The sequence below is a fragment of the Narcine bancroftii genome, chromosome 4 (genome assembly GCF_036971445.1).
Source record: "Narcine bancroftii isolate sNarBan1 chromosome 4, sNarBan1.hap1, whole genome shotgun sequence".
In the NCBI taxonomy this organism is placed as follows: Eukaryota; Metazoa; Chordata; class Chondrichthyes; order Torpediniformes; family Narcinidae; genus Narcine; species Narcine bancroftii.
In genome coordinates this window covers 242,528,808-242,543,013 of record NC_091472.1, presented here as the reverse complement: position 1 = coordinate 242,543,013, position 14,206 = coordinate 242,528,808, and the positions used below count along the sequence as shown (strand labels likewise).

General features: G+C 40.7%; 1 protein-coding gene across 5 annotated transcripts in view; it reads left to right on the top strand.

Annotated features, from left to right (window-relative positions):
* kcnh3 (potassium voltage-gated channel, subfamily H (eag-related), member 3) overlaps nt 1-14,206 on the top strand; it is a 698,780-nt gene that overhangs the window by 57,497 nt on the left and 627,077 nt on the right. For 3 of the 5 annotated variants that reach the window (XM_069934516.1, XM_069934515.1, XM_069934513.1), the window contains exon 1: nt 5,873-5,938. The exons of the other annotated variants lie outside the window; for them this stretch is intronic. The gene's annotated coding sequence lies outside the window, so the exon portion shown is untranslated. Of the gene's footprint in view, nt 1-5,872; nt 5,939-14,206 lie in introns of those variants that run through there. 5 annotated transcript variants of the gene reach the window in all.

Here is a 14,206-nt window from a genome sequence, read left to right as displayed (position 1 = left end):
TTTTTCCCCAATGGAAAGAAAATGTGGAAAATATTGATGGTGCTGGTGATCATTTTTACCATGTCATTGAAGGCATCAGTTCAGTTGAAATTAAAATGAGGAGAAACTAAACAGAGCCAGCCGGTGTGATATTACAGATACCCAAAGCAATGAAAACTTGTCCACTGAAGACAGGAATAGGGAAAATTGGCAAATACTTCAAGTGGAAACCATTGAAAAAAGCTTGCCAAAGAATATACACCCAAAACACAAACTTGTTTTTTTAAAAAAAATGCTTTAATGATGCTGTTGCATCAGAACTCTCATTTGTAGAACTTCTCTTGGATATATAAAAAAAATTAAAATGCACTTCAGTTTGAGGCTTTGTTTCACTGCGACTGAAGAGGTCAGAGATATTTTCTGAGCCAAATATTGCCATCAATGTAATTCAACATTAATTCAATTTTTAAAGCATGTAAGAAATAATTTCCTAACCAGTATCATTTAAAACCTCTCTAATGATTGCAATCATTGGAAATTAATTAACTTCGAATCTGCCATGTTGCTAACATCTGAAATAATTGCTTAGTAATTAATTATTTGGGCAAACCTGATTATTAGCACTTTAGCATTTAAAACAAATAATTTCTGTGTTAAAATCTGCATGAGTATTGAGGGAAAAAAATACTAGACAGAGTGTGATGCTCAATGCAATCTTGACAAAATAACGCACCATGTAAGCAGCCAAACTGCAGTCCAAGTGCCTGTCATCAATGGCGTCACTAGGGTTGGTGTCACCCAGTGCGGTAACTCATGGTGTCACCACCACCCCCCTGCCACCCGCCCAATGGACCCGCATCAGACCATACAGAATCCTTAGTAATGTTTTTTGTACTGATGTTACTCGTAAATCGTAATTCCCGTAGATCACTGAATGTAATGGCAGTAGTAGTGAGATAAACAACTAGCAAAATTAAAATGACACCTTTAAATGACAATATCATAAGCACATCCTTAATGTATTTACAAATACTAATTCCCACAATGTGGCAGCTAAAGCACCATAAAATTTGACAGAAGCAGTGACTATAAAAACACCAGCAACAATGGAAACAACAGTGCGTGTTTGTAGCGGGTGCAGACGAAACCACGTGATTCGAAGTGTCATAATTGGGTATTAATGACAGCTCTGACTGGAGCACATTTGAAGGTTCCATATAACCACTTACAGCACAGAACAGGCCAGTTCGGCCCTACTAGTCCATGCCGTAGCAAATCCCCACCCTCCTAGTCCCACTGACCAGCACCTGGTCCATACCCCTCTAGTCCCCTCCTATCCATGTAATGATCCAGTCTTTCCTTAAATGTAACCAATGATCCCGCCTCGACCACGTCTGCCGGAAGCTCATTCCACATCCCCACCACCCTCTGCGTAAAGAAATTTCCCCTCATGTTCCCCTTATAATTTTCCCCCTTCAATCTTAAACCATGTCCTCTAGTTTGAATCTCCCCCTTTCTTAATTGAAAAAGCCTATCCACATTTACTCTGTCTGTCCCTTTTAAAATCTTAAACACCTCTATCAAGTCCCCTCTCAATCTTCTACACTCCAGAGAAAAAAGCCCCAGTCTGCACAACCTTTCCCTGTAACTCAGACCCTGAAATCCTGTCAACATTCTCGTGAACCTTCTCTGCACTCTCTCTATTTTGTTTATATCTTTCCTATAATTTGGTGACCAAAACTGTACACAGTACTCCCGACTATGAGGAGCAACCACATATGCGCGAAACTTTGTGCGTTGCATCAAGTTCAGCCCATGCGTGGGGACCCAACTTCTCGTAGCTCAGTGATGCTGGACTGACGGGGGTGGGGGCTCAGGACCCGTGGGCAGACTGAAGTGCCATCGGTTTTGACAGAGGAGGAAGGAGACATCGGAGGGGGACTGGAGGAAGAAGACATTTACCCAGGTACAGAAGAGGAAGATCCAGTAATATATAAGGGTAGGCCCATATCTAAGCATGTGTCAATGAAGTTTAAGTCTGATCCTCATTATGCAGATTCAGCAAGTCAATTTAATATATTATCTAAGCAAATAGAGAATATGGTAAGTCAGATGAGTCAAGGTTTTTCATCTATGAAGGAGCAATTTACTGGTATGAAAGAAGAGATATCATCTATTAAGATGGATGTGGCAAAGCATATGAAAATGGTGGATAAGGTACAAGATAAATTGAAGAAGATTTTCATGACTGTAAGGATAACATGGAACAACGTAAAGAAAAGATGGGTCAGATGGAGGCTTCATTTACTGATTGGGAAATTTAGAGGAATGATTTATTGAAGAAGGTTGATGCTTTGGAGAATCAAAGTCGGAAAAATGTTAAGATTGTTGGTCATCCGGAAGATTTTGAGGGTCCTGATCCAGTTCAATTTTTTCAGAAGTGTTTCCTGAAGTTTTGGGGAAAGAAAATTTCCCAAATGGTCTGGAATTGGATTGAGCTTATAGAGTGATGAGAAGGAAACCTCTTCCAGGTCAAGCTCCATGCTCTATCCTGATTAGAGTTTACACCATCAGATTAGAGAATTGATCTTGAAAGTTGCATGTGAAAAGTAATCAAGGCCCCCTGGTAGTTAAGAATAATAGTTTTCTTTTATGCTGATTTGAGCCAAGACATCATTGGATGTCGTAAAGAGTTTAATTCTGCCAAAGCTGTTTTGTGAAAGAAAGGATGCAAATTTGCTTTTCGATATCCTGCCATTCTTAAAGTTTTAAGAAAATTTTCAATCTCAGTTTTTTAGTGATGACGCTTAAGCTTTTACATTTGCTAATTCTTTACCTGATGATATACAGATGAAAAGTCAAGAAAGTTTTTCCAACTGTCTGCACCAGCTCAGAAGAATGGTATACAAGAGAGGGGATCTCAACAGTTTGTTGAAATTGACATACATGATGATCAAGTTAATAGAGATTTGGAAGAAGCTTATCATGCTTGAAATGATTTATTAATTATTGTTTTTTGTTCTGTTCGGGGTGGGGGATGGTTTGGCTACTTCTCCTTCTGAAGTTGTTGGCCACTTTGTGGCATTGGTCACACACGTACAATTGACGGAGGTAATACTGCCATCTTAGAGCCACGGTTCAATGCTGCCTTGCCCCAGCATGGAGTCTTCCACCACATCATCAGATAGGGCCCTCCGCTGCATGCTAGACTCAGATGGCTGCCACCCGAGAAGCTCCAGCTGGCAAAGGAGGAGTTCTCCAGGCTCCAGGAACTGGAAATCGTTCAGTCCTTGGACAGCGCCTGGGCATCGCCGCTCCATATGGTCCTGAAATCGTTCAGGGGGCTGGAGACAGTGCGGGGACTACCATCAATTGAACGACACAACCACCCCTGACAGGTACCCAGTGCCCCACATACAAGACTTCTCCGCCAACCTCCACAGCGCAAGGGTCTTCTCCAAAGTGGACCTCGTACTGGGATACCATCAGATTCCAGTGCAACCAGACGATGTGGGTAAGACGGCCATTATCACCCCTTTCGGCCTCTTCGAGTTCCTGCATATGCCCTTGGGTCTAAAGAACGCAACCCAAACTTTCCAGCACCTCATAGATACGGTTGGAAAAGACCTGGACTTCTTGTTCAATTACCTGGACGATATTCTCATTGCCAGTCACAACCGCAATGAACACAAAGGCCACCTCTGCACACTCTTTGCCTGGTTGGCGGACTTCGGCCTCACACTTAATATGGCCAAATGCCGGTTCGGCAAAGAGTCCCTCCAGTTCCTTGGGCACACCATTTTGGTGGCTGGGGCCTCACCAGCGCCGGAGAAGGTGGCAGCCATCCAACGTTTCCCCAATCCCTCCATCCTGAAAGTCTTCCAAGAGTTCGCAGGGATGGTGAACTTTTACCATCGTTTCATCCCCGGAGCTGCACGCACCAAGGACCCATTGTTCGCGCTCATGGCCACCAAAGAAAAGACTTTATCATGGTCAGAGGAGGCGGATGGGGCTTTCATCGTGACAAAGGAGGCTCTAGCCAGTGCCATGCTGCTGGTGCACCTGTGGCCAGTGGCACACACGGCGCTCTCCGTGGATGTCTCAGCTACAGCAGTGGAGGGGGGGTTCTGGAACAGTGGCTTGATGGACAATGATGCCCACTGGCCTTTTACAGCAAGCAGCTGCGCCCGCCAGAGCTCAAATATAGTGCCTTTGATCAGGAGTTCCTGGCACTGTATTTGGTCATCCGCCATTTCCGCTGCTTCCTCGAGGGCAGGCCATTCACAGCCTTCATGGATCACAAGCCCCTCACTCAAGCACTGGCGATGGCCAAGGATCCATGGTCCGCCAGACAGCAGCGCCACCTCCTCAGATTATCAGTGACACAGGGCTGGCAAGGATAATGTAGTGGCAGATGCACTCTCCCATCCAGCCATCAACACTCTTGTGCCCAGCCTGGATTACAAGGAACTGGCTCAGGCACAGAGGAACGATGTGGAGACACAGATCTTGTGGACCGCCATCTTGGGCCTCAAAACTCAAGGATGTCTGGGTGCCTAGCAGCCTGGACACATTGCTCTGCAACGTCTCAACAGGCACGCCATGCCCGGTGGTTCTGCTGCATTGAAGGGCGAAGGCCTTCATTCAGATCCACAACCTTGCTCATCCAGCGGTAAAGATAACTGTGCAGATGGTCCGAGCAGTTTGTGTAGCATGGGCTGAAGAAGGAGGTGGCGGAACTGGCCAAGAACTGTACCAAGTGCCAGCCCTACAAGGTCCAACGACACACGCAAGCCCCCATCCAAAACTTCTACCCAGCAGTTCGCAGATTCCAACACATCCACGTTGATGTTGTCAGGCCCCTGCCGGTGTCCAAGGAGGTTTGTTACCTGCTCACGGTGGTGGATCGAGCCACAAGGTGACCGGAGGCCATCCCGATTAAGGATGCCTCCGCGGAGATGTGCGCCAGGACTTTGGTCAGCCAATGGATCACCCGTTTTGGAGTCCCGGCGCAGTTCATGTCTGCCCTGTGGACTCAGATGGTGAAGCTCCTTGGGGTCAAGCTCCACCACACGACAGCATACCACCCGCAGTCCAACGAGTTGGTGGAGAGGTTCCACAGGCACCTGAAGGCATTGCTTATGGCCAGGCTCTCTGGACCAGAATGGACAGACGAACTACCCTGGGTCCTCCTCAGGATTAGGACGGCACCCAAGGAGGACCCGCAGGGTTCAGCAGCAGAGGTGGTCTACGGCACACTGCTTTCACTGCCAGTTGAGTTTTTCGGCCCAGACCCTGACACCACGGCCACCGACAAAAACCTGCTGGCAGACCTACAAAGGCGACTGGCCTCCCTAGCTCCCCAACCCCTGGTACGCCATGGCACCTGGCCATTTCATCTCCCCAAAGAGCTTGACTTGGCCCAGTTCATTTTCGTGTGGAGGGGACCACAAGGTGCACCACTACAGCGACCATACGAGGGGCCATACAAAGTCTTGCACTGGTCTGGCGGAAATTTCACCCTGGATGTTGGGGGGAGAGAGGAACTTTTTACAATGGTGCTTGAAGGCGGCTCATCTGGACTTATCACAGCCGGTGCAGACAGCCGCGCCCAAGCGCTGGGGCCAGCCGCCAAAGCGACAGGATGCATAGCCCGTTCTGGGGGCGGGTTGTGTGGCAGTGCACATCTTCATGGCGAATCGACCCTGCTTGTATCGCCACATTGCGGGGCAGCCATGGGGAAATGGCGTCGTCAGAGGCTTCTCTCTGACTCCAGCATCCCTTCCCGCGCTCACCCTGGGCAGCGATTGTGATGTCACAATGCACCAGGTGACTGAGCTCATGCCGCCCTTATAGGGACGTGCTGAATTTGAATAAAAACAGTCGTTAACGACCCTCAACATGGTGGCCGTGTTGCTTCCACTGCTCACACCCCCACAGGATCAAATTAAATATTAAGGTAGGTAGTAATTATAGTCATTTATATGAATTAAACTATTTACCGTTTCTTTCTAAAATTAAAAATGACTTTAATCGATGGAAAGTTTTACCAATTACATTAATAAGAAGAGTTAATTGTGTTAAAATAAATATCTTTCCTAGGATTCAGTATTTATTTCAATCTACCCCTTGTAAGATTCCCAAATTTTTTTTTAAGGTTTTGAATTTCATGGTGAGGAAATTTTTATGGAAGGTTAAAATGGCAAGGGTATCTTTACAAAAATTAAGTTGGAAATATGAATTAGGAGGTTTACAACTTCCAAATTTTCAAAATTATTTTGATGTGGCGCAGTTGAAATTTATTAATAGAATGTTTGATTTGGGAAAAGTTGTTGATATGGGCTAATATTGAATGATCTCAAATTGGTGAAAAGAGGATGGATCAGTTTATTTATAGATGGAATCTTAAGTTATTGAGTAATTATAATTTACCTATTTTGAAACATTTAATGGGAATATGGTATCAAATAAATGAAGTTATAGGTACTCGAGGGAAGATTTCAGGCAAAACTCCTTTGTATCATGACAAGCTTTTTACCTTTACAATTAATAATCAACTTTTGAAGTTATCGGATAAAAATGGTATTAAGTTTGTTATGAAGAAGGTTATTTTATTTCTTTTCAAAGAATAAAAGTGGAATATGATGCATTTTACAAATACTCTTATTTATTACCAAATTAAAGCTTTATTATTAGATAATTTTGGACATACTTTACGGTTGCCTAGATGATCTAATTTTGAAATTTTATTTAGAGGGTGGAAAGAAGGGATTTATGTCTGAGATATATTCTTTATTACAGAATAAAATGCTTAAATTTGATTTGCATAAATCTAGGTTGAAATGGAAGAAAGATTTAGGTATACTTATTCATCAGGATAATCAGATGAATTTATGTAGAGGTTGTATGACTAAAATTATAAATGTAAGGTATCTGTTAGTTCATTATAATTTTTTTCATCAATTATATTTAACTCCAGAAAAATTAAGTAGCTATAATTTAATTTCTTCAGATTTATGTTTTAGATGCCAGAAGGAAGTAGGCTTTTTTTTATATAGTCTACTTGGTTATGTGAAATAGCAAAACCTTTTTGGAATAGACTTAAGGAACTTTTAGAAGTTATTTTGAAATTGAAACTTTCATTAAATCCTTTAGTATTTTTGTTGAGTAACATTAAGAGATTGAGTTTAGAACTAAGATTAAATAGATTTCAAATTGCATTCTTGAGATTAGCATTAGCTGAAGCTAGAAAATGCTTGGCAATTACTTGGAAAAATTAGACTGATTTGAGTATACAGAGATGGGATATGGAATTGAGGTCTTGTATTCCATTGGAGAAAATAACATATAATTTACATGATCATTATTTTTTCTATTGTAAAACTCTTGGAGCCTTTATTTGGATTATGTGGGTTTGAGTTTTTGAACCCCCTGGCCGCACAGTAGTGGTGTTACTCCAATCCATGGTAATTAATTGTTATTATGGTTAATCTCCTCCAATTCATGGTAATTAATTGTTATTATGGTTAATCTCCTCCTTTTTTTCCTTCTCAGTGGGATAGGTTAGTGGGTGGGGGGGTTGTAGGGGGTTAGTTTGTATAAATATACCATGTATGTTTTTTCAAGTTTTATCTCTTAATTGTATATGATTTTGAATATATGAATCATGGTTTTTAATAAAAAAAATTTTAAAACTTGCCACCCTGGCCGGAGATGTACAGTGTTGTTTTAAATCTTTGTTTTAACCAAGCTTTGTGTGATCATCTTGAGTACTGAAATAATTCCTCACTAAGTCATATCATTTTAGATGTTCCATTATTAGATTGTTGCCCAAGGATACCATATTAATGATAAAGTGTAATAAAATGCAGAAAACATGCATGGTTCACCCTTAATTATTATTCTGCACTGAGTATTAAATCAAGAAAGTACACCTCCTTCCATAGCCTGAGTGTGTTCCCTTTCCCTTCATCTCCCACTGTCCATTTGTGTATTTTCTGTAAAGATGAGGGTAGGTGATCAGTAGGTTGATTATTGATCATGATTACAGATTGGAAGAGTGGCTGATGTATCTACTGTGGTCTGACTCGGCAAAGGGGAAGTATTCTAAGCTGGTTGTCTCTGTGATCCTCAGTTACTGAGGAAACCATCCTTTTATCTTTGCTTTATTTGCAGCTCACATTATTAATGGATTATTCAAAATTGTTTTTGTTGTGGATTGCGGATGTGCACAGATGTTTCATTTGAATGCTCTCAACAATCTGGGAGTGAACACTGACTTTTCTTGTTGTAGTTGAGAATTCTTGCCTGTACTCATGAGCAGATTTAATTTTTTTTTCTGCCCCTGCCCTCAACAGGATAAGGCAGACTGCATGACATTGCATTATCTTTGGAACTTCCCTGAATCTGATAAACCATTAAAACATGTGGTTTCTTGATCCTCCAAAATATTCCATCTCAAATTTAAACTGGAGGTATACGCCCAGCAACAGCATTACGCCCAGCAACAGCCATTGCACAGGGAAAGAAAAAAATGTTTGTTTGGGTGCCATTTCTCATTATTGTGTTTCAATTGTTACGAGCCCAAAGGACCCCAAACCCCAGCAGCAATAGATATTCACCAAGACACTTGGTTACTTAAACAAAAGTTGCTTTTGAACATGAAAATAGAAACAAACTTTAACTTATCTATTATTAACTTACTTAACCTAACTTAACCCCCTTCTAATTCCAAGCGCACGTGTGTGTAATGTATATTTTAGTTCTGAAAAGTTATTTGGTTCACAGTCCATTCTCACTTCTCATTCCTTCAAGTTCACTGGTTGCAGGCAATTCTTATACTGTGCACAGAATTTAACATGTATAAAGTTCACCAGGCTTTGGTGCTCGAAAGGTAAATGGTTGCCACTCAGGAAGGTTCTTGTCGGTTTTCAGAGAGAGATTTGTTGTTCCAGGACATTCATAACTGAGTTACTTCCCTCAGTCACATCTGTATCTTGCTGATGAAACTTGCTCCATCAGGGTTCTCCAGATGATAACCTCTTTCTTTCAGGTCACCACAGAGTTCCTTTCTGTTCCACTTATTCCAAATTAAACATTAGACGGCCAGTCCTCTCCTCTTGCATGAACCACAAGGGCTGACTAGACTGTCTTCCACACTGGTGCTTCTTGCCAGTCATTCTTATTTCAGTTGGCTAACACTGATCTCTCTCTCTCTCTCTCTCTCTCTCTCTCTCTCTCTTACACTCCGAGACTGAGACAGCCTGTTTGACTCTTTCTGCTTGCAAAACCACATGGCCCTCTTACAACAACAAGTCTTCTGTAGACAATAGGGCACCAGCCTGCTCTTTCATTTGTTGCTTTTGGGTAAACAAGAACTCCTCAATGACCTCTCTGAGCACTCTCCATAGCTCCTGCAAAAAGGTTTAAAAAGCCATTATGTCTTCAGTATTTCAAATAAGACCTGCTTTAAAGTGTTTCCATGTAACCTACTCTAACAAACCTTTCTCAATTATCTCCCAAAAACATTTCTATATATTCAGGCAATTCACTGAATGTAAGTTAGCTTCATGTCCTTTCAGTGCTTACCAGAATTACTGTTAGATTTGAACTACATCATAAACTTATTTATCGACTCATTTATTGGTTCTTGTGTGCTAAAGGCTCATGGTTCCTCTGAACAGTGTTCTTCCACTTCCCTCAAAAGCTTTCTCACTGATTTGAATCTGGGACTCTTCTGAAGAAAAATAATTTTATGATTGAAACAGTTGAGCAGTACAGGGCTGTGCCAGTAGATCCACTGCCTCCCAGCTCCAGTCACCTGGGTCAGTCTTAACAAATTTCCATTGTACACTTCTAGTTAAAATGGTATTGGCAAAAATTTTCAACAAACTTACAGGAACAAAAGCATAATTGTTTCATCGCTATCTCTTTGTCTTAAAATGAGACACACTTTAAAGCTTATCTCTTTCACTAAGCTTCAAACCATTTTATTCAAATATCATTGAGGATGAGTGTCAACTTTTGTTTGAAACACCAAGGAATATTGTATCATTTTGGAGTATTTAAAAGCAAATTGCTATTGTAGTTCATTTACACATTCAGCAGGTACTTTTGCTAAATCTATTCAGCACCAAGTGTTTGCTGTTAATGTCTTTTGCAAAGGAAAGTTCCTGTTGTTGAGGCTTCATTTGGTATTTTTCATTCAATTGTGGAGTATCTGTATTTTCATAAAATGCCAAGTACTATATGAAATGCAATGGCAGCTTTCTAACCCTCTAATGTTGACACCCTTCTTTCTGAATAATTTTCTATTCCAATCTTGGATTTTGCCAGTGTGCCCATGAAAATAATGAAACCTTTTGTAATGTAAAATCTACCTTTAAAAGACTGGTTAAAAACCTTTTAATGTAACTTTAAAAGCAAAAGAAGAACTAAAGGATAGATATTGCCTGAGTAAGTGTTTATGAAGAGCTGCAATATTTTCTCTTGCCCTATTTCAGAACTTTGAACTTACATCTTGAATTACTGCTGCAATTAGATGAATTAAACATGGATTGTTGTCATGCTTCTGAGCTTAAATATGTGGAAATCTGTCCCAAAATGGCTGCTGAAGTGAATGACAGGATAATATAAAATCTTGGGCTGAATCCACAAGCTGCACCTTGAGATATTTAAGGGAATCACTAGAGTTCATCTATTCTCAAGCAAACCTGCTGTGTCCAGGACATGCAGAGTGAAAGATGCCAGAGTGTCTGTGGCAGGACTTCATTTGACCAGTCGCGGAGACCTGTTTCATTAGTGTTCCCCAGCAATATAATAATACATATTTCGACATCTCCACTATTGAGGAAGTCAAGAGCACCAGCAATATATTAATGAATACGTATTTAACTCGGGATACTGAAGACTAGCAATTATTTGTCAGATAAAGATTTATAGTTGGAAAATATCAATATTTTTCCTTTTTTCACAAAATATGAGTGAGGCATTTTTATTGTGAGCTAGAATTCATTCTGTGCATCCTGCAAGGCTTCAATGATGACTCGTGAAATGTCAGGGTCTGATCTTGTTTGGGATACCAAAAAGGGACAATGTAAACAGATCATATCCAATGAAATAGACCAAGGAGTAAGGCCGGCTGGCTCTCCTCCAGAGCTCATCACCAGAATACTGTTACGTGCTATCCAGGTAAACAGTCATCGAGGCACTAGAAATTAAGTATTTTTTCGTAAAAACAGAACTGAGCCATTTGATTTACAACTGGTCCAGGAAGGCTGTGAGGAAAGGCTTGTTGAGTGACCGAATACAGGCATTTGATAACAGGAGAGTTAGCAGCGCAAGTATGCCTGACTAGAATTGACAATTTTAGCAGAAGGATATGCAGTGTTCGTTGCACACAGAATCTTGAGAAAGAACTGACAGATCATCTTCTTTGTTGGAAAATGCAATGAATAGAAGGTAATGTAAAATATTTTGAGTTGTGTTCCAGTCTACTTTGGCAAATCGTGCTTAACCCTGGTCTTGGTCCCAAGTCCAACTGAAATATGAGATGCAACAGATGGTCTTAAATGGGGAAGGGAGCATCTTGGCATACTGACTGGTGACAGAAACACAAACCATAGCCAATTTTCTTTTCAGTGCTAGCCAGTTGAACTATTTGCATGTCTCTTGTTTGCACTAGCAACATTTATATGTATCTTGTGCATTTAATTTTCTCTTCAAATTTAATTCATTGAGTTTACTATTTTAGATTTTCTTTACAAGTACCCGTTCAGCTGCAATAAGGAAGAATATCAATGCACATGAACATTGAACAATGTGTATAACAATAAACTCCTCTTCATCTCTGGGCTGATGAATCTCCATTTTAAAGATGGACAGCATTTGTGTGGTCACATCCTGACGAAGAATCAGGGAGAAAAGGACAAAAATTGAAATTAAGAAGTAAAATAAAGTGGGGGGGGGGGGAAATGAAGATGGTAGTTGACTTCAGAAGAACCGGGTAGAGGGAGGGTGGAAATCACTCTCCGTTAACCATAGACGGCTCCACCATCGAGGTAGTCAAGAGCACCATATTCCTTGGCATGCACCTGGAGTAGTATCTCTCCCAGTCTCTCAACACCAGATCCATTGCCAAGAAGGTACAACAATGCCTTTACTTTCTGTGTAGATTGAGGAAAGTTCACCTTCCACCCTCACTACATTCTACAGGGGATGATTTGAGAGCATCCTATGTAACTGCATCACTGCCTGGTTCAGGAACTGCACCATCCCAGAATGCAAGTCCCTGCAGCAGATAGTAAAGACTGCTGAGGGGATCATTGGGGTCTCTCTCCCTGCTATTATGGACATTTATAATGGCTGTTGTTTGTGGAAAGCTATAAACATTGTGAACAACACCACACACCCTTCCCACAATTTATTTGCCCTCCTACCATCTGGGAAGAGATACCGAAATGTTCGGGCCCGCACAACCAGATTGCAAAATAGCTTTCTCCCCCAAGAGGTGAGGCTTCTGAACTCCAGGGATACACAGGGCTAGCATATGTAATATGATATTTATAAGTGATATGTTATTTGTAAAAAAAGTTTCTGATGTAATTTATCCATGTAAATAATCAGCTCCATGGTCTGGAGAAATGCTATCTCATTTTTCACTGTACACTGCAATGGTTGAGGCATGAATGACAAATAAATGCGACTTGACTACAATTAGAAAATTCAAACTGGGATGCAATGTATTAACTGGGCTGTTGTGATACTGAACAGAATACTATTATCCTGTTTAACTAATTTCATTAATTGTTTCCAATGTCATCTATAAAATTATTGAAAAAAGTTTATCTAACCACGTGTATTTATGCAGTTAAATTGAAAACAGCTGTTTACTTGTGGCAGGAGCATGAACCAGGATGTTTCCATCTAACCATGGAGCAAGTACTAGATGAGAAATGGTTCCTCAGTTACTCTAGGTCAGCATCAGTACATTCTGGATGATATATAATCCCTGTGGGTATCACTTGAGAGCAAACACACTGTATCATTAAAAGAGTGACAGTTGTTTATGCAACCACTGTCTAATTGTTAATTGCTGAATGTTTGTATCTTGGATATTCTAATTGGCTTGTCATAAGTGGTCCCCAGACATTTAATGTCTACTGTCTCTGCTATGGATTTAATCTCTGAAGACCTCAAATGATAATATCTCTTACATGAGTTTGTTGGACAATCAGAGTGGCAGCCATTCATCTCCAGAGACTTGGCACTAGTTGAGCATGATTTCTAGTTGATCAAGGAAAACTTGGACAGGAAGAAAATAGACTGGGATGAATGGAGCATTTCTATTCCTTATGTATGTGATACTTCAAAATCTACTATTTTAAAAAAAGAAACCTCACAAATTAACATTTTATTTTAATCTTAAAATTAGGCATACAGCACTGTATAAAGCCAATTCACCTCTACGAGTGCTGAATTTAGACCCCATTGACCTGCACCCCAGTGCATTTGGGTTTTTTTGAAGGGTGGGAGAAAACTGGAGCCCCCAGAGAAAACCCATGCAGACACAGGGAGAATGAACAAACTCCTTACAGACAGCGTGGGATTTGAACCCATGTCTGGACCCAATCACTGGTGCTATAAAGGTGTTGCGCTAACCACCACACCAACTGTACCATCCATGATATTTCACATTTTTTTGTTCTAGGCAGGAATGTTGATTTTGACCTTCTATGATAGAGTAAAACTGATGACTGTGTGTGACTGCCTGATTAGCATCTCTCCAAGTTTTCATAGGTATTGAAAAAATGATCTAGGGAGCCAATACTTGAATGATCTAGGGAGCTAATATTTGATTATTTGGACAAAGTGTGAAATATGGATAGCAACTGGACATTGCACTAGTTGTTTCCAAAATTTTGTTCCATTGTTATTAATGTATTTAAATGTAGGCATTCAGCACAGTAACAGGCCATTTTGGCTCACATTTCAGTATTTCAGTCCTCACAATGACACCCTTCCATGCTCTTATTTATTCCAGCGCTGCAAGAATACCTGTCACTACTTTTCAAAACTCCAAATGCTATTTAAAAATGCATAGAAATAAGATTACAAAGATGATGATTAGATTCTGATTGAATAGATGCAATGTTTGCCTTTTTTTTATCAGAAAATAAGTAGCACTCTATTTTCAATTTTTGGTCACAGAAATCTTCTGTCTGAATAT